This window comes from Scyliorhinus canicula, chromosome 9 (genome assembly GCF_902713615.1).
Source record: "Scyliorhinus canicula chromosome 9, sScyCan1.1, whole genome shotgun sequence".
Lineage (NCBI taxonomy): Eukaryota > Metazoa > Chordata > Chondrichthyes > Carcharhiniformes > Scyliorhinidae > Scyliorhinus > Scyliorhinus canicula.
In genome coordinates, this window is record NC_052154.1 from 76,181,479 (window position 1) to 76,201,489 (window position 20,011).

The 20,011-nt window shown below is 52.9% G+C and overlaps 1 protein-coding gene across 3 annotated transcripts in view; it reads right to left on the reverse strand.

Annotated features, from left to right (window-relative positions):
* smpd3 (sphingomyelin phosphodiesterase 3) overlaps positions 1 to 20,011 on the reverse strand; it is a 553,709-nt gene that overhangs the window by 207,977 nt on the left and 325,721 nt on the right. For 2 of the 3 annotated variants that reach the window (XM_038806945.1, XM_038806947.1), the window contains exon 3: positions 11,833 to 11,921. The gene's annotated coding sequence lies outside the window, so the exon portion shown is untranslated. Of the gene's footprint in view, positions 1 to 11,827; positions 11,922 to 20,011 lie in introns of all 3 variants that reach the window. The other variant, XM_038806948.1, reaches the window with a different exon arrangement.

The window sequence follows — 20,011 nt, forward strand, 5'->3', positions numbered from 1 at the left end:
ACGGGACCATTGAGGCAGTTGAAAACAAGGATGAGAATCTTTTAAATCTTATGGTCTATAAACTGCTCACCAGCTCATCAGGGCTTCTTGTGACATTTTTTCAACCCATCTGCAGTTAATTTAAATGTTTAGACGCCACGAGCAGGATTCCCCGTCCTGCCCAATCCATTTTCTGCTGCGCCGTGCCTCCGCCGGCAACGGGAACCCCCGTCCCAGCAGTCGGCCAATGGGGTTTCCCACTCTGGGCACCCCCACGCCGGCAGGTAATCCACGGGCACGAGTGCGCTGCCAGCGAAAGAGGATCCCGCCGACGGAGAATCCAGCCCCACATCCTTAAAACATTTAACCTTTAACTGTATGTCCACAAAAGCCTCCCTCTCTTCTGGTGTGGAGAAAGCAGGTCCAGTCAGGCAATGTATACAAGGGCCGGGTTCTTCTGGCCTTGGCATGGTGGATCCCACCGCGGCAGATGCGGTGAGCCAGCCAAAAGTCCATTGACTTCAGCAGGACCAGAAGATCCCATCAGTGGGCAGGGCTAGAAAATCCCACCCAAGCTTTCTGGCTGATATCCACTTTGTTACTGGCCATCTCAGACTAGTATCTCAAGCTAAATGCAAACAAGGCGCTCCCTTTATTGCTTGCAGCCACAGTGGATGGGTGTTTAGTTGGAAAGATAATTATTGTATCTCTGTGCCTCCTCCCCTACCTCTAACTCCCACTTTACTGCCTGATTATAGCCTTGCTTTTTCTGAGGGGTCTATGAGGGCGACACGGTAGCATTGTGGTTAGCACAATTGCTTCACAGCTCCAGGGTCCCAGGTTTGATTCCCGGCTTGGATCACTGTGTGGAGTCTGCATGTTCTCCCCGTGTGTGCGAGGGGTTCCTCCGGGTGCTCCGGTTTCCTCCCACAGTCCAAAGATGCGCAGGTTAGGTGGATTGGCCATGCTAAATTGCCCTTAGTGTACAAAATTACCCTTAGTGTTGGGTGGGGTTACTGGGTTATGGGTATAGGGTGGAGGTGTGGACCTTAGGTAAGGTGCTCTTTCCAAGAGCTGGTGCAGACTCGATGGTCTCCTTCTGCACTGTAAATTCTATGATTCTATGTGCTCTAATATTACATATCAACTGAAAGAAGCATTTTTATAATGGGCAGCATTTCCCCACCCCACCACTGGAGGGATTTGCCGCTCCCACCAATATCAATTAAATTTTGGGTGGCTTACAGCATTTGCCTTGGTGAGACCAGCTGCATTGGGGCCACAAAATCCTGGCCATTGGTATCAGATTATCCCAGAATGTTTTCCAGCTAATTAAGTGCTTTTGAAGAGAAATCAATGTTGTAATGCAAGAACCAATGCAATTCACTCAAAACAAGCTCCCACAAACGGCAATGAAATAGGGATCAGGTAATCTGCTTTTGTGATGTTTGTTGAGGTATAAATATTGGCAGTACACCGGGGAAACCTTATACCCTGCTCGTACTCAAAATAACCCAAAACAATCTTTTGCATTCACCTGACGGGGTCGCGATTTAATGGAAAAGTTTCTTAGTGTGGTAGAGGGCGGGAGCTGCTGCAAGCTTCTCGACGATCGGCCCAGCATGACCGTTACCGGTATCAAATGTTAATTGGTCCACTTAACGAGGCCCCACAGACTTAACGCCCCAAATGGTGGTCCTGCTGGCTTTTTCCCGCCAGCTCCCCGCTGACAAGGGGGAGCAGCACTCAAACCAATTCTGCAGAGCTGCCATGCCACCGAGGAGACCAGCCCCACGATTCAGGGATGCCATCCTGGTTAGATTGTTGGACGCAGTCAAGACCGGACGGGATGCCCTATTCCCCCGAGGGTCAGCCACAGGGCAGCCAGTGCCGCCTGGGAGGGGCAGGAAGGCCCTCATCACCGCCCCTTTCACATAGCTCGGGAAGCATCACCAGGAGGACCAGCGCCCAGTGCCGCAAGATTTTCAACGACCTCCTCCACCGGGCCGCAAGCCTGGGTTGACACCCCCCCTCCCCCGGCACCGACCATGCCCCTTCCCCCGCCTCCGCCCGCCAACACTCCCCTCTGTGGGCATGCGTCTGGTACCGCCTCTGTCCAGCACTGTACCGTGCCTGGCCCACCCATGTTCAGCAATGCTGCCCATGCTGCCCCCCATACTCCTCACCCCCCTATTCCCCCCCATCCATCCCCTCACACTCCCCATCCCCCATACTCCACACCACCTCCTCTCCCCCATCCACAATGAACGTAGCGTGAGGCCCATGATGCCCCCTCCGTGTCCTCACAGGAGATGTTGGCCCACAACAGGCAGGAGAGGGCCCAGACGAGCAGGGGAGTGCCGGACATCAGAATCCTCACCCCCTACAAGGAACAGGCCCCCGAGGTTGTGGAGGTGGCAGAGGACAGATTGGTCACCGACATAGAGATTGGCATACGGCACAGAGGTGAGTATCCATCGACCCCACCCAGATGACCTGTCACACGTGAGTTGATAATGCCATACAGACTGACACATTCCTCCCACTGACCACATGTCCATTTTCCCCCAGGATCTCCATCCACCAGTACCAGTCCATCCGGTCGTCTCCCCCACCCCCCACCCTGTCTCCCATGACAACACCTCGGAGGGGAGCTCCGAGAAGACCACTATATTCGCAGCACAGCTGTCATCCCCATCCTCCACCAGTGCAGACACACACCTCAGTGGGCGATAATAGTGGACAGGGTTCTGAGGCACATTCTGGTGAGCACCACACAGTTTCTGCCGCACATCAGGTGGAGGCAAGAATGCCCAGGTGAGACAGCAGTCGGAGGTCTGCTGGATCCTAGGAACCACCCGGGTCCCAGTCAGATAATGAGCCAGGTTTACCCGGAGTTGATGCAGTCGATAGACTGTGGCGTGATATTCAGAGGGGGATGTCAGTAACACTCCAGCAGGTCCATTGTCAATTGGAGGAGTCCCAGAGGTTAAGGATGCAAGAGATAGCACCTCGGCAATGCGTGGCACCGAGGCCAACACTACTAGGGTGGCGACCGCAGTGGAGAGCCTGGTGCACAATGTCAACAGCATGAGTGGAGATGTCCAAGGCGTTCCTCAGTCAGTGACGGCCATGGCTGAGTGCCTCAACAGCGTGCCTCAGACGCTGGGGGACTTGCCCCAGTCCCATGTGGACCTTCATGAGGTGCTGTGGAGCATGCCCCAGTCTTAGGCAGGCACTCCAGAGCATGTCCCGGTCACTGGGGGAGGAGTCCCAGTCACAGGTGGGCATTGCTGGGGTGCTTTAGAGCATGTCCCAGTCACTGAGGAGCATCGCCAAGGGCATCTATACCATGCTACAAAAATTGGGGAGTCAAGCTGCCCCTCCATCCCGAGGTGAACCTCAGGGGCCTATGGGTACCGACCAGAATGACGGGATGCTGGGTGCCAACCCAGAGCCAGCCTACAGAGTGGTGATAGCGGCCAACAGCTCCCCTGAGTTCCAACCCCCCCCCCCGCCAACGATGCATCTTATAGTCAACCGCCAGAAAAGGGTGACAAGGTGGGGCATGTGCCGCTGGCAAGTGGGCCGAGGTCTTCCGGCCCCAGGGCCAGCCCACAGAATGTGCCGAGGCATCGAAGGCCAGGGCACGCGGTTGGCAGCAGGCTGCCTCCACCTCTGATGTGCATCTTGGGGACACACCTAGAGGCAGCGGTAGAGCACAAAGAGCTAAGCAGATTGAGGTGCTGCACTAGGGGATAAAGGGGGAGGGTGGGGATAGGAGGGGTGGTGGGGGGAGGGGATGGGAGAGGAGGGGTGGGGAAGGTGGGGTGGCACCATTGTGAGCTAGGGGCAGTTGGGGACACATATGTACAGCATTGCACCTGAGATATATGGCAACTCTGGCACTTGCTCCCGCAATGTGGACCGACCACCAATCCCCTGCCCCAGCCTCCTGAGCATGGAGGTCCTGGGCACCCCCCCTACCCAGACACCCAACGTGCAGGTGATAGGTGTGAGCGAGCACTCAGCAGACAGGCAGGAATCAGACTATGGCATAGATTGAGGAGCACCAGGGCTCAGCTGTCAGCAGGTTATCATCACCCACCTGCCCTCGACAGTGACCCGCTGACACGTGCCAACACAGTCCCATTACCCTGGAGTGATGTTACACAGACCCTGTGAGGGTGGAACAGGGCGGGGGGGGGGGGGGGGTTAGGGATGAAATGGGTGAGGGGGTATGGGGAGAGGGAAGGGAGAGGGGGGAAGAGGGAGATGGGTAAGGGGAAAGGGGGAGAGGGGAGGGGGAGTGGAGGGGGATGGGTGGGTGAAATCGGTAGGGGTGAATGGAAGGAGAGTGTGAAGGGGGGATATGGGGGGAGGGGTTGCGAAGACAGACGAGGCCACGTCCTATGTGAAGGGAGCGGTGATGAGGGCCTTTGGCTTGTCAGGCCTTCGCCCCTGCCACCTGTCCTCCATTTTCATGGCCACATGTTCCTCCCCCGCCGTCCTCAGTACGTGCTGCTGTGCCAGGTTGTGGAGGACACAGCAGGCCACCACCAAGTGGGCCGCCCTCTGGGGCTGTGTACTGCAGTGCACCACCAGAGCGGTCGAGGCATTGGAACCGCATTTTGAGGAGTCCAAAGCACCGCTCAATGACAGCCCAGGTGGCCGTATGGGTCACTTTGTATCGAGCCTCCGAATTGGTCACCGGCCTCCGCACTGGCCTTATTAACCAGGTCCTCAGCAGGTACCCCTTATCCTCAAAGAGCAAACCAGCCATCATGGGGTGGTCCTCGAAGAGGCTGGGAATGTCCGACTGCCCCAGGATGTAGCTGTTGCATACCGCCTGGGAAGCGCAAGGTGACATGTGTGCCATCTATTACTCTTTGGACCTGGGAAATCCCGGCGATGGTGGAGAATCCTGCTGCCCTGGCATATTGTTGGACCAAATTCATGCCAAAGTTGATATAGTTAGCTGCCTGGGCAAATAGGGCATCCAAACCTCACGGATGTACTTGTGGTCTGTAGCTTGTGAGATGCTGAGGTGTAGAAATTCAAGGGTGGGGTGACCTTGATGGCCACTGGGAGTGGGTATCAACCACGTGGCACCAGGTTACATGGCAAAGTGCCACGCCGTCCGCTTGTTGAGGCGGAGCCTCCTGCGGCACACATTGTCCACCATCTGTTCGAAAGACCAGCGGTGCGTGCATACCTTAGGCCGTCGTTGGCCTCCCCCTTCTGGGTCTCTCCCTGGCCTGATGGACGGCCAGATCCTCAGGGTGTGAGACGGGGGCCTGCACATGGACCGCTGCCTCAATCCTCTGTTGACGCCTCTGCCACTGCTTTCTCCGGTGTCTGGCTGCCTGGCCTGCCAGCAGCACCGCGAGGTCAGTCTCTGCGGAGTCCAAGATATCACCATCCCATGTAATATCTGTAAGGAGTTGGAGAGGGTGAGGGACTGGTGACCAGCAGTGTCTTCCAATTCAGGACCCTCCATTCCCCATTGCTCCCCCCCACCCCACATCCCCAACCTTCGACACGCCCTGGCCGCAGTGGGGGTCCCTGGTCACCGGACCCTAGACTCTGTACCCCAGACAGTGCATGTAACGTTCCCTGGCCGGGGCGCTGGTCCTCTCCCTGGTGCACACACCCATCCTCTAGTTGCATAGATGTCCTCGGTGCTGGCGTCTAGCCCCTGGGTGTTTGGATGTTGGCTTCTGCGTTCATGGTGTTGCTTCCTGCAGTGCTCAGGCACAGTGTCCAAGCATCATGGTCTGATTGGGATGCTAGGCAATAACCCCCACATGCTACATGACATACCTACCCACGGGAACCCACTTGGGAGCTGTGAAGTGCTCACTTAACTACGGTTGCCAATTCTCTATTAACAATAGCATTCAGCCGGTGGAACTTCCGGTGATGGCGGACGGGAGGCAACCGCACATTGGAGGGCTCCCGTTCGGCAACGGCATTTTCGGGGTTTAACGCCCGGTCCCAGGGGCAACGGAGGCGGCAAAAGCAGGGAGAAGGCACAGTGAAGGGAAATGTCAAAAATAAGTAAAAGAACGGCCGTAAAAAAAGCGGCTGAAAGTCCGTCAGGGAGTGGAAAGGTCACCGCGGGGACGGCAAGGAAAGTGGAGGCTGGGGCACCAGACGAGGCCGCATTGCCCATGGCTGAAGAAATGACTAAGGTGATGGCTGTGGAACTCAAAAGGCAGTTCACAAAACACATGAAGGCGATGAGGAAGGAAATGGGGGCGGTATTGAAAGTGCTGGTGGAGGGGGCGATTGCCCCAGTGAGGGCGGCGGTATTGAGTGCAGTGGCAGAGGTGCGGGAGCAAGGTGAGACACTGAAGGAAGTGGAAGAGACATTATTGCAGCACAGTGATCAAATTACCTTGATGGGGAAGGAGATGCGGAAGGTGATAGAGATCAACAAGGGTCTGCGAGCCAAAATGGGCGACTTGGAAAACAGATCCAGGCGACAGAATCTGAGGGTTGTGGGTCTGCCCGAAGGAGTGGAAGGCCCGAGGCCGACTGAGTATTTTGTCACGATGTTGGCGAAGCTATTGGGGGAGGGGGATAATCCGTCCCGATCTGAACTGAATCGGGCTCATCGGTCGTGGAGGCCTGTACCAAAGGAGAGTGAGCCGCCAAGAGTAGTGACTCTGTGTTTTCGTAGGTACAGTGTGAAGGAGAAGGTCCTGTGCTGGGAGAAGCAGAAGCGGGTGGTGCAGTGGGCTGGAGTTGGTATATATCAGGACTACAAGGTGGAGCTGGTGAGGAGGCGGGCTGCCTTCAGCTGGGTGAAGAAGGCACTGTACATCAGTAAGGTGCAGTGCGGCATAGTATACCCAGCTAGGTTGAGGGTGACCTACAAATGCAAGGATTTTTATTTCGGGCGGCGGAAGCAGCGGAGGAGTTTGCGAAGGCAGAAGGACTGTGGCTGAATTGAGAAGTGGACATGTATCGATGTAGCCCATGTAACTGTATTTTTTCACTGCGGTTGGTGGATGTGCTAAACGAGCCAACGTTGTATATATTTGGCAAGAGAAGAGATGGGACTTTCGCTTGAAATGATGGTTCTTTGGGGCTTGGGTGTGTATGCGGGGTTTGTGTGCTAAAGGGGATTTCTTGGTTTTCCTGGGACCGAGCAAGGGGGAAAGAGACCCGGGCGGGGGCCGCCATGCTGGCCGGTTTAGCCGGCCAGTGAACGGGAGTGAGGTGGGGGGGGGGGGGGGGGGGGGGGGGGAGGGGCTGCGACAGGTTCTGATGAGTCCAGCCGGGGTGGAAAGTTGGGGGAAAGGAACAGAGGTTGGGGGGAGGAGTTTTATAAGAGGAAGTGGAGAGGAGGAGTCGGGGGGATTATAATTCATGGGTGTCATTTACGGTACTCTTTTAGGGATTGGATGGCATTGAATGTTGGGGGGGGTCTCTATAGGTCAATAGTGACCATAGGCGATTCCTGATTCCTTTTTCTTTTTTTGCCTTTGTTTTTCCCAACGTAGGAGGGTTTGTTTTATTTGATGCTTATATTATCAGGTGGGGCATTGTTTGGGGTGGTGGGGGGGGGGGGCATGAGATTGTTGTTGTTGATAAGGGGATTGACTTTGCATTTGTTACTGTTTACTGCTTGTTGGTGGGGTGTAAATTCTGAAGAAAATGTGAAAATGGAGAATAAAAATATTTTACAAAAAAAAGTAGCATTCAGCCGTGCGGCATGAGTTATGGGTGGTCAGCCCATTTCTGAAACTGTTCTGTTAAATATCAGGGGAGGAAATCAGGAAGGGGAGCAAATAGAGAAAAAAACACATTAGGGAGGGTTTCCCAGGAGGGTTTCCCACCCCCTGTCTTCAGGGGACAGGAATGGTGGAGGGGGCGGAGAATCGAGGGGGGGGGGGGGGGGGGGGGGGGGGGGGGAGTCCAAAACAATTTTTATGCCTGTGGGATTTCCCCTGCCGCCCCGCCAGTGACATAAAATACATTTTAAGATAATTAGCAGGCCTTCCCACTGTAAAATCCCCCCCAGCATGTAGGAAATCACCCCTCCTCCAGCAGTGTGACATCATGTCAGCAAGGTTTACAACCAGTTTTTAAAAACAGGGAACTGGCAATCAGAACCAGCCAGGGAGAAGGAGGGGGTCATGGGGCAATGCCCGGGCAGTTCCGGGGGCAGTGCCTGGGGACAGTGCTGGGGTGGATCTGTGGGAGAGGTGATAAGGGTTCCATGTTTGTGGGGTCCACATGTCTGTGGGGGGGGGGGGAATTCTGTGATGCAGGGAAATCCGAGGTTGGGAGTGTCCTCTTCTATTTTTATTTTCTTTACGTCTTTTAAAAATACCCCCCTCCTGATCTGTCAGGAGCCGAGGTTGCTGGCCGTGGGACCCACCCCATCACGTTTTTTTTTTGTTTAAAAATGTGTCAGGAAGAGCTGGTAGTGCAGCCTGCGGGCTATACTCCACTTTTCCCATCTGTGTTCACAGACGGAAAATGAGAAAGTTCTGCCCATTGGGCTGGATTTTTCAGTTCTCTGCGTGATTTGTAGAGGGAACCCGCCATTGGCCAGCGGTAAGATCTCCTAATCCCGCCACTGCCAATGGATTTTCCCCTTGGTCACACCCTCAGCCACTGGGGAACCTGCGGCAAGGGATTGCCATTGGCGGAACCAGAAGATCCCAACAGTGGGAATGGCCGGAAAAGTTTGGCCATTATCATTGTTCTTTTCCAGACAATGCAGAAAGAACCTATTGGGAAATAAACACTGGAGGTTCACTCAATGACAGATGCAGCTGATTTGCTACATACACGCTACAAATAAAATGTTCAGTTTAAAAATTTCAACCTTATTGCACGTTGAAAACAGTGGTGATGATAACCTCCAATGAACTTCAGCAACAGATGGAAACAATAAAGTTTCCTCACTTGAGATAAAGATCATGACATTTGACCCACCCACACATATATGTGTTATCATCACACTGAGAATGTTTTTACTGATACTGTCTATGCTCTCTCCTTCCAAGTAGTTCATTGTGTTTAGCATTTATTGGCTTTTGCACATGAACTGGATGTCTACAGTACTCTGATATTGATTGAATGATAATGTGTCAGCTATGGTTCAGTTGGGTAGTACTCTTTAGGGGCGGCATGGTGGTACAAGGGGCGGCACAGCGGTGCAGTGGTTAGCACTGATGTCTCACAGAGCCAGGGTCCCGGGTTCAATCCTGGTCTCTGTCTGTACGGAGTTTGTACGTTCTCCCAGTTTCTGAGTGGGTTTCCCCGGGTGCTCCGGTTTCCTCCCACATTCCAAAGTTGTGCAGGTTAGGTAGATTGGCCCTGCTAAATTGCCTCTCAATGTCCAGGTTTGGGGTTATGGGGATAAGGCAGGCTGGGTGAGGGAGTGTAAATGGGTATAGTCGAAGGGTTGGTGCAGACCCAATGGGCAGAATGGTCCCCTTCTGCACTGTAGGGATTCTATGATTCTATAATTCTTATCTCAAAGTCAAAAGGTTGGTGGTTCAAGATCCTCTCCAGGACCTAAACATAGGCTGTTATCCAGTGTGGAATTGAGGGAGTGCTGTACTATCTTTTAGATGAGATGAAATATCAAACCGAAGCCCACCTTTCTCTGAAATAACATAAAACATCTTGTGGCACTATTTTGCAGAAGGGTAGGGGGCATGGGTGGGGCGGAGGAGGGGTGGGGGGTTCCCTGTTCAGCTAACAAATATTTACCCCTCAATCAACATTATCAAAATACATGGGGCTGGATTCTCCGATTCTGGGGCTATGTCCCCACGCCGGCGTGGGAACAGTGGTCTCTCACGCCAGAAAAACCAGCGCAAAACGGCCAACGATTCCGTTTTCCTGGGGGCTAGCAGGCTGGCAGCATAGAGGCCCCGGCCGCGTCGAGCTACATGGTGGCGGCTGCTCGTGGACCCAACCCACAAAATAGCCCCCCCTTCGGCAAGCTCGCACAACCCGGGCCACCCCCCCCCCCCCCCCCCCACAGTGCCCCCAGCCGTGAATAATGTCCCCCCCGTCAGCGGATTGGCCCTCCCCTAACTGTGGCGGCGCTGGACTGAGTCCACAGCAGTAATGCCGAGTTCCCGACGGGTGAGAACATGAGAGACCCCCGCCGTCGGGAACTCGGCTGGTCGGGGGCGGAGCATCGGGGCAATGTCCTGAGGCTGTCGATACGTAGTGCGGCGTATTCCTAGATTATGCCACTTTGGAGGGGGCGGAGAATCGCGAAAGCGGCACCTCCGCCAATTTGGTCAGAAACTTGGATTCACCGGCCGGACGCGATTTCGGTGTCGGCGACCAGGAAATCCAGTCCATTATCTGAGCATCGGCTATTTTTGGGAGCTTGCTGTGCTCAGTATTGACTGCTGTGTTTCCTACATGACGACACTGACCACTCTTCAAAACCACATCATTGACATTTTAAGGTGTTCAGTGATCATGGAAGTCACCATATAAACACAAATCTGTCTGTCACAAATGGTCCTTAATCAGGCCAAATCTTGGTGCTCACAAAGAGAATATCCATCCTGTATCCATCCTGGCACAATGTCAATGTGGGAATTAATTGAGTCATTCCATATGTTAATTATGGGCAGAATCTACCGGCCATGTTGCGTCTCAACGAGAGCGCGATGCAGCTGGTAGATGCCGGGAGAAGCCTCCCATGGGCTTCCCAGCAGCAGTATGTCTTGTGAGATCTATCCAGACCTCGTGAGGCATTGCAATCAAGTTCCCGCCCACAATGGGTGTGACCAAGCCTCACACGCCAAAATTGGTTTTAAGCCCACATAGGCGGGCTCTCCCGTAATCTACCAGGCTCCCTGCATCTAATTATCTCCCCAGGGAGTTCCCAGCCAGGCGCCCTACACAAAGGCAAACCCTTCTGTGGGTGGGGGGGGGGGGGTTGGGGGTGGGGGGGGGGGGGGGGGGACTTTGGATGTCTCAGGGTGGTCAGGGCAGGGTGGAACTCCGTCCCTCCCCCTGGAACATGGGCACCTTGGCACTGCTAGACTGGAACCTTGGCACTGCCATCATGGCACTGCAAAACTTTCGTTCATATGTTGCATATCATAATATAAAGACAATTGTTAACTAGGATCCATTTGCAATTTTGTCTGTGACGGGAGAAATTAGAAAATGTCTGGAACTCTGAAACTCACAGCCAGGATGACCAAACCTTGAAATAAATAAGGGACATTTTGACCAGGGTGGTGATGCTGACCATGAGGGCAGGGCAGGGTGAGGGAGGGTGTGTCTTGTGACCATGATAGTGGGGGAGAGTTTGAAAATCAATATAAAAGTTTCCTTGTTGAGCCACAACATTATCATCTGTCTGTTGGCCGACTCACTCACCTGCAGTCCTGCTCAAATCACTCAAATTCACCCTGGAGTCTAGCAGGATCAGCCTCCCACAGGCTGTCCTAGAAATGTGGGACAAGGTATCTGGGGTATTATGATGCCCTGGGCTAGAACGTGGTCAAATCCAGCCCCACTTGACCCGGAGTCACAACACAAGTGAATTAACCAAAAATTCTCAGAAAAATACCCAAAGTCTTTGGCCCTTGGCTGCCCAGTAATTACAGTCACCAGGTTTGTAAATGTAAAGACTATTATGTTTATTAATAATAAGAACTGTAAAGAAATATGCAGCAAATAGAACTGATTAGTTATTATCTAATTCCTAATCTCCATTTTAACCTGGCTCCCACCTTCAGTACACACACCCAAGACAGGCAAACATAGAGGGGAAGAAAGGGTCAAAAACAAAATAAGTAAAAGGGAAAGAATAGTCTTTGTTTCAGATGGTGGTTTTTAGCACCTTACCCCTCTTCAAAATTTGTGTTCAGTTTGAGGTTTTATTGTAGATTCACTCAGGTCTCTGTAGTTTCAGAAATACAGCACTCACAGTCTTTCTGGAGAGAGAGAGAAAGAGTAGGTTATTGTCTTTGTTTGTAGCCTGTATTGTTCCCCTGTAGATACATTCATTCAGATTCTCGGCACTCACAGCCTTTCCGGAGAGGAAGAGAAAGCAGGTCCTTGTGTTTCTGTGTCTAGGACTCACCTACTCCTTCAGGTCTCTGAAAACTATTCCACTGGGATAGGTTGCAATTACCACCTGTTACCGGGCAGAGTACAGCCTTTGGCCAATTCATTGGCCACCAACCAATCAATCAAACGAGTTTGCCCGCCGTAGAATCCTGTTTGGCTGGCGGTCAGCAGCACTGCCCAGAGCTGCAGACTGGCTGTCCGACCTCTCGGAATCTCTCCAAATGGAGAAAATCAAATTTGCCATCTGAGGGTCAGACGACGGCTTCCACAGAACGTGGGAGCCATTCACCCAATTGTTCCGGGACCTGTCTGTGGACAACGAACAAGCAGTAGAACAGCCAGGTCTCCAAGAATCAGGGAAAGTAGCCAAGGCATGAGAGGGAGAGATAGACGGGTGAGGGGGGGGGGCAGCGAAGCCTAAGAGGAAAGAAAGGTGAACCACAGGAGCGGGGGGAGGGTGCAGAAGGGGGGGTGGAGAGTGAAGAGACAACGGTGGTGAAATCCATCTGGGAGAAGCAAGTGACAACACCAACACGAGACCCATTCGCATATTGCCCACTGTAATTGTTTCTCCAGCATCCAAATGCATATCTACCTCCCCAGTCTGCCCCCCCCCCACCCCTCCCGCCATCCCCCACAAATAGATGCTCACTTATGTGTTATAAATAATATTGATAATATTGCCAATTGTACTGAGTGTTGAGCTGGTGCATCATACCTTACCAGTTACTTTATTTTATTTTTTATTATTTTTTTTTTTAATGTTTGTGTGTGCCCTTCTCTTATATATATCTTATTCTGTGTACATAACGGTAAATATACTTTGTTCAAAAACCCCAAAAAAAAATTCTAAAAAAAAATCAAACGAGTCCCACCCTGTCTCTCTCTCTGGTGTTGAAAAGTTCAAAGCTCTTGTTCAAACTAGAGAGACTAGCAGAGTGTTCTCCCCTGTAACCTCTGAAGTTCTCATTCTCTCTGCTGCTTGACTTAAAGATATATGTCCATTAATCACCCATGGGTCAATAATTAGAACAGCAAAATAAAAGGAAGGGGAAACAAGGGAATAAACAGGAAGGACCCTTACATGGGGACAAGCAGTCAAAATAAGTTTCAATCTCTTAAAGTACTTCACATTTGTTTACCCTATGTAGGGCCATTTCAATCCAAAGCTCACATAGGGCCTTCTTACTCTGGTCTATGAGGATGGTCCTGTAACCAGAACAGCAGTTCTGACTAGCAGATATGAGTGAATGCTGGTGTGATGTAATGAGTGCCGTGACACATGGATGACTGCTGGGGCCTCAATGTTTTGCAATTAAATGAAGGCATGGTTGCTAAATTTGCTGATTACTTAAAGATAGACAGGAAAGTATATTGTAACGAGGACATAGGAGGCTGCAATGGGATATAGTTAGCTCAGGTGAGTGGGCAAAGGATCTGGCAAATGATGTATAATGTGGGAAAACTATCCATTTGTGGTGGTATGATTACCATAGCTGCCTGCCATTGGTGCAGAACACCGGCTTACCATTGGTTCTGGTCGGTCATGTGCCTCTCGACCGGTTGGTTGAGACCAGTCACGTGACGACTCCCCGACTGGTCGAGAGGCTGAGTTAACCCCGCCTCCAGGGCGGGATATAAATACCCAGTACTCCCGGCGGTCGTCCTTCTACTGTAATCGACCGCAGGGCTAACATCTAGTAGATTAAAGCCATACTTTTGTTCAGCAACTTGTCTCGTGTTCAATTGATGGTACATCACCATTTTGGCAGGTAGAATAATAAAGAGGCGTATTTTCGGAATGGTGAGCGATTGCAGAGCATTGAAACCAGAGGCATTTGGAGTTCTATTGCATGAATCACAAAAGGTTAATATGCAGGTACTGCAATTAGGAAAGCCAATAGAATGTGATTGTTTACTGTGGGGGAAAGCGAATACAAAAGTAGGGAGAACAGGGCATCATTGAGACCACGGCCGGGATTTCCCATTCCCTTCACGTCAGGCGGGTTCAACAATAGGAGCAGAAAATATTGTGAGAACTGCAAAGTCATGGTATACATCGGTGTAAATGCATGACGCGATTGTCTGCTCCCCCCGTCAGTGACAGGGCACATTTTGTGACTTTCAACATCAAGAACATCACGATAATAAATATGAAATGAAATGCAAATCGCTTATTGTCACAAGTAGGCTTCAAATGATGTTACTGTGAAAAGCTCCTAGTCGCCACATTCCGGCCCCTGTTCGGGGAGGCTGTTACGGGAATTGAACCGTGCTGCTGGCCTGCCTTGGATTGCTTTCAAAGCCAGCGATTTAGCCCAGTGTGCTAATATACAGATATTATCAGGCCCCTTTGCAGCAATCATCCCACCCATCAGAAAGTCCATCTACAGCGGCGTGATGGCAGAACAGTGTGAATCACGGCTGGTCTCAGAGGGCATGTACTTCGTGAGATGACATCCCAGGGGAGCTCACACGAGTGCAGCACTCAGTGGGGAGAGGCTCTTGCACAGGCACTGCCTGGGCATCTCCTGACACTGTCTGGCACTGCCCCCGGAATGAACTGGGCAGCTTGTGGGGGCAGAGCCTGGGCAGTGCCAGGGACAGTGTCGGGTAGTGTTGGAGGGGGTGCCAGGGTAGTACCTGAGGGGATTCCAGGGTGAACTGGTTTGTTCACTCTGTGCTGCGGCGGCCTTTAAAAATGCCATCCCAATACTCATGCATCTAGGTTGCTGACAGACGGGTGAATCAGAAGCCTCCCCACCAGCGATATGTTGTGGAACCTACGACTTCAATTTCTTTTATTCTAAACGCTGAACTATACGGCAGAAAAATCCACCATTGCCCCGACCCCTCTCCAGGAACATCCGCCTCACAGGCGGGGTCTTCCCCGCCAACACAAACCCCCAAATTGTCCAGTTAATCTTCCTGAAAAACGACTTGGGGACAAGATAGGAAGGTTCTGGAACACGAACAGAAATCTGGGGAGCACCATCATGTTCACCATCTGCACGCACCCAGCCAGCGACAGCGGCAACATATACCACCCCTTAAAAATCTGCCTTCATTCCCCCCACCAATCGTGCCAAGTTCAATTTGTGTCGCTGGGCCCAGCTCTGCACCCCTGGATTCCTAAATATCTAACGCTCACCCCCACCATCCTGAACAGCAACTCCCCTAATCTCCTCTCCTGCTCTTTAACATTGATCGGGAACACCTCGCTCTTTCACACGTTCAACGTATACCCCGAGAACCGGCCAAATTCCCCAAAACCTCTATAATCCCTCCAATGCTGCCCACTGGGTCCGAGATATATAATAACAAATCATCTGCATATAACAAAACCTTATGCTTGGCACCGCCCCGCTCAATGCCTTTCCAATTCCTCGATGCCCTAAACGCCATTGCCAACAGCTCTATCGCCTAGGTGAAATGCAACGGGGAGAGAGGGCACCCCTGTCTCACCCACGATGTAAACCAAAGTATCCCAAACTCATCCGGTTCATCCGAACGCTCGCCACCAGCACCCTGTACAGCAGCTGGACCCAATCAACAAACCCCTGCCCAAACCCAAACCGCCCTAGCACCTCCAACAAGTACGCTCATTCCACTCGGTCAAAAGCCTTCCCCGCTATCATAGACACCACTACTTCTACCTCCAGCCCCTACGAGGACATCACAATTACATTAAGTAGCCTCCGCACATTTGCCGATAACTGCCTTCCCTTCACAAATCCCATCTGGTCCTGCCCTATCACTCCAAGGCACACAGTCCTGAATTTCTGATGCTAACATCTTCGGCAACAGCTTCACATCAACGTCCAGCAGCTATATCAGGCAGTATGACCCGCACTGCTCTGGGTCCTTACCTTCCTTTAAAATCAGGGAGATGGAAGCCTGCAACAATGTAGGGGAGAGTTATTCCCTCTCGCCTCATTGTACATCCTCACCAGCAGCGGCCCCAGCTCCATACCAAACTTTTTATAAAACTCGACGGGGAATCCATCCGTGCCCGAGGCCTTTCCTGCCTGCATCGCACCCACGCCATCCATCACCTCCCCCAGCCCCTGCACCCACTCCCCCTCCACCCTACGGAACTCCAACCCATCCAGGACTGGTGTAGCCCCTCCTCCCCCATTGGGGGCTCTGACTCATACAGCCTTCTATAGAAGACCTCAAATGCCCCATTCACCCCTCCAGATCCATCACCATCTTATCCCTCTCAACCCTCACCCTACCAATCTCCCTTGCCGCTGCCTACTTCCTCAACTGGTGGGTCAGCATCCTGCTCGCCTTCTCCCCGTACTCTGGCCCTCTGCAACTGCCCAACTGCTCCATCTGCTGCCTTTCTCTTAACAGCCCCTCCTCGGTGCCACTGAGTACCTCCGATCCACCTTCAGAATCTCATCTACCAGCCTTGCTATCTCCTCCCACTAAACCCTCTCCCTGTGCCGTAGTGGCTGTGACCTTTCCCATGTCATTCACCTCCACCTAGCCCCAAATGGCAGCCCTCACCCGCTGATACACCCCCTCATTCGCCATCAGCCCCACATCTAACCTCCACTGTGGCCATTGGGATTCCCCCTGAACCAGCTGCAAATCCACCCAATGCGATGCGTAGTCCGAAACCACAATCGCCGAATGCTCCAAGTCGGCCACCCCCATCAGCAGAACCCTGGCACATCACAAAAAAATCAAGCCGGGTATACACCTGCTACACATAGGAAAAATATGAAAACTCCTTTGATCTGGGCTTCCTTCGCCAGCTCCGCATCCAGGTCCTGATAAATCCGCAGCTCACTCCCTTCCCAGATGCTTTTCTTGGTCTGCCTCGTCCACTTCAGAATGTTGGGCGGAATTCTCCGACCCCCCGTAGGGTCGGGGATTCGCCCGGGGCCGGTGTAAACCCGCCTCCGCCGTGGCCGGAATTCTCCGTCACCCGGGAATTGGCGGGAGCGGGAATCACGCCCCGCCGATCGGTGTGCCCCCAGCGCCGATCGGTGTGCCCCCCGCGGCGATTCTCCGGCCCGCGATGGGCCGAAGTCCCGCCGCTGACAGGCCAATCCTGCCAACATGGTTTAAACCACCACTGGTGCCGGCAGGATTGGCGGCGCGAGCGGGCCCCCGGGATCCTGGGGGGGGGCACGTGGCGATCGGACCCCGGGGGGTACCCCCACGGTGGCCTGGCCCGTGATCGGGGCCCACCAATCAGCGGGCGGGCCTGTGCCGTGGGGGCACACCTTTTTCTTCTGCCGCCGCCGCGGCCTCCACCATGGCGGAGGCGGAAGAGACCCTCCCTACCGCGCATGCGCCGGTGGTGATGTCACCTGCTGCTGACGCACCAGCACATGTGCGGACTGGCGGCCACGATGCCGGGCGGCATAGCGCCAAAGGCCGTTGGCGCCGGTTTTGGCGCCAGTCGGCATAGCGGAAACCACTGCGGCACGGGCCTAGCCCCTAAAAGTGCGGAGAATTCAGCACCTTTAGGGAGGCCCCATGCCGGAGTGGTTGGCGCCACTCCGCTACGCCGGGACCCCCCGCCCTGCCGGGTAGGGGAGAATCCCGGCCGTTGTCTTTATCCAAAAATGAATGTAGCCACACAATCATCGCCCTCGGCGGTTCTCCCACCTGCGAAGTCCTCCTCAGCGTCTGCGCGCCTGATCCACCTCGAGGGGCCGGTCAAAGGCCCCCTCCCCCATCAAATTCTCCAGCATGCTCACCACACACTTGGCGGCCTCCGCTCCCCCAATGCCCTCAGGCATCCTGACAATCCTCAAATTCTGCCTCCTGGAGCAGTTCTCGAGGTCCTGCAATATCTCTCTCAGCCTCTTTTGACTGCTCAATACCATTCCATTTCCGTCTCCAGCGAGGCCAGCCGATCTTCATGCTCTCCCACCGACTCCTCGACCTTCTGGATCGCCAGGCCCTGAGCCTTCTGCCTCTGTTCCACACGCTCAATCGCCACCTTGAGCGGGCCAAACACCTTAGTCAAATCTTCCAAAAACTCTTTCCTCTGCTGCTGAAATTTATTATTCACAAACTCCACCAGCTGTTGTGTTGACCACTGGGCTGGCAACACTGTCCCCTTGCCCCCCACCATCTTCACCTGTGGCGCACAACAAAAACCTTCCTGCTCCAGCTGCTCTCTCTTTCATCAGTCTGCTCTCTCTTTCATCAGTCTACTCTCCATCATTAGCAAAGTGATGGTAGAGTCAGCAACAATGCTATCAAGCAATACTTAGCAATAACCTGCTCATGGACGCTTACTTTGTGTTCCGCCAGGGTCACTCAGCTCCTGACCTCATTACAGCCTTGGTTCAAACGTAGACAAAAGAGCTGAATGCCAGAGGTGAGGTGAGAGTGAATGTCTGGACATCAAGGCAGCATTTGACCTAGTATGGTACCATGGAGCCCTAGCTAAACTGGAATCAATGGGAATCAGGGGTAAAACTATCCATTGGTTGAAGTCATACCTGGTACAAAGGAAGATGGTTGTGGTGGTTGGCGGTCAATGTAGGAGTTCCTCAGGTTAGTGTCTTAGATCCAACCATCTTCAGCTGCTTCATCAATGACCTGCCTTCCATCATAAGGTCAGAAGTGGGGATGTTTGCGGATGACCGTATAATGTTCAGCACCATTCGCGACTCCTCAGAAATTGAAGCAGTCCGTGAAGCAGCCCACCAGCAACATGGTAGCTCAGTGGTTAGCACTGTGGCTACACAGCTCCAGGGTCCAGCTTCGATTCCCGGCATGGGTCACTGTCTGTGCAGAGTCTGCATGTTCTCCCCGAGTCTGCATGGGTTTCCTCCGGGTGCTCCGGTTTTCTCACACAGTACAAAGATGTGCAGGTTAGGTGGATTGGCCATGCTAAATTGTCCTTAGTGTTCAGAAAGGTTAGGAGTGGTTATTGGGTTACGGGGATAGGGCTTAAGTGGGCTGGTCTTTCCAAGGCTTGGTGCAGAATCGATGGGCCAAATGGCCTCCTTCTGCACTGTAAATTCTATATTATATGTGTCCAAATGCAGCAAGACCTGGACAATATCCAGGCTTGGGCTGATAAGTGGCAAGTTACATTCGCGCCACACAAGTACCAGGCAATGACCAGCTCCTACAAGAGAGGATCTAACCATCACCACTTGACATTCAATGGCATTACCATCACAGAATCCCCCGCAATCATCATCCTGGGGGTTACGAATGATCAGAAACTGAACTGGACTAGCCACGTTAATGCTGTGGCTACCAGGGCAGGTCAAAGGCTGGAAATCCTACGACGAGTAACTCACCTCCTGAGCCCCCCAAAGCCTGTCAACCATCTGCAAGACACAAGTCAGGAGTGTAATGGAATACTCTCCACGTACTTGGATGAGTGCAGTTCCATCAACAACACTCAAGAAGCTGGACACCATCCAGAACAAAGCAGCCCGCTTGATTGCTCCTCCTTCCACAAACATTCAAACCCTTCACCCCGAAGAACAGTGGCAGCCTTGTGTACCATCTACAAGATGCACTGCAGTAACTCACCAAGATACCTTAGACCATTGTTTCCAACCCGGCCGATCTTCATGATCCACGCTGGCTGACCTGCACGACCCACCATTTTCTCTTACCTTGTTTGTTGTTGACAAAAATGGAAGAAATGGTTTTGGGTCCCTTTGGCCCCAATGGTCCCTTTGTCCCTTTGGCCCCCCGAACTTGAAAAAAAAGGCTGCGACCATATAAAGAAAAATGCAGCCACACTGCGCATGCGTGCCCAATCATCCGTGCACATGCGCACCAATGATCGGGCACGCATGCGCAGTGCGGCCAAATTTTTAAAATCTGTTCCTGGCCATTTTGAAGGCCGCTCGCAGCCGGCATTCATAGAATTTACAGTGCAGAAGGAGGCCATTCGGCCCATCGAGTCTGCACTGGTTCTTGGAAAGAGCACCCTACCCAAGGTCAACACCTCCAC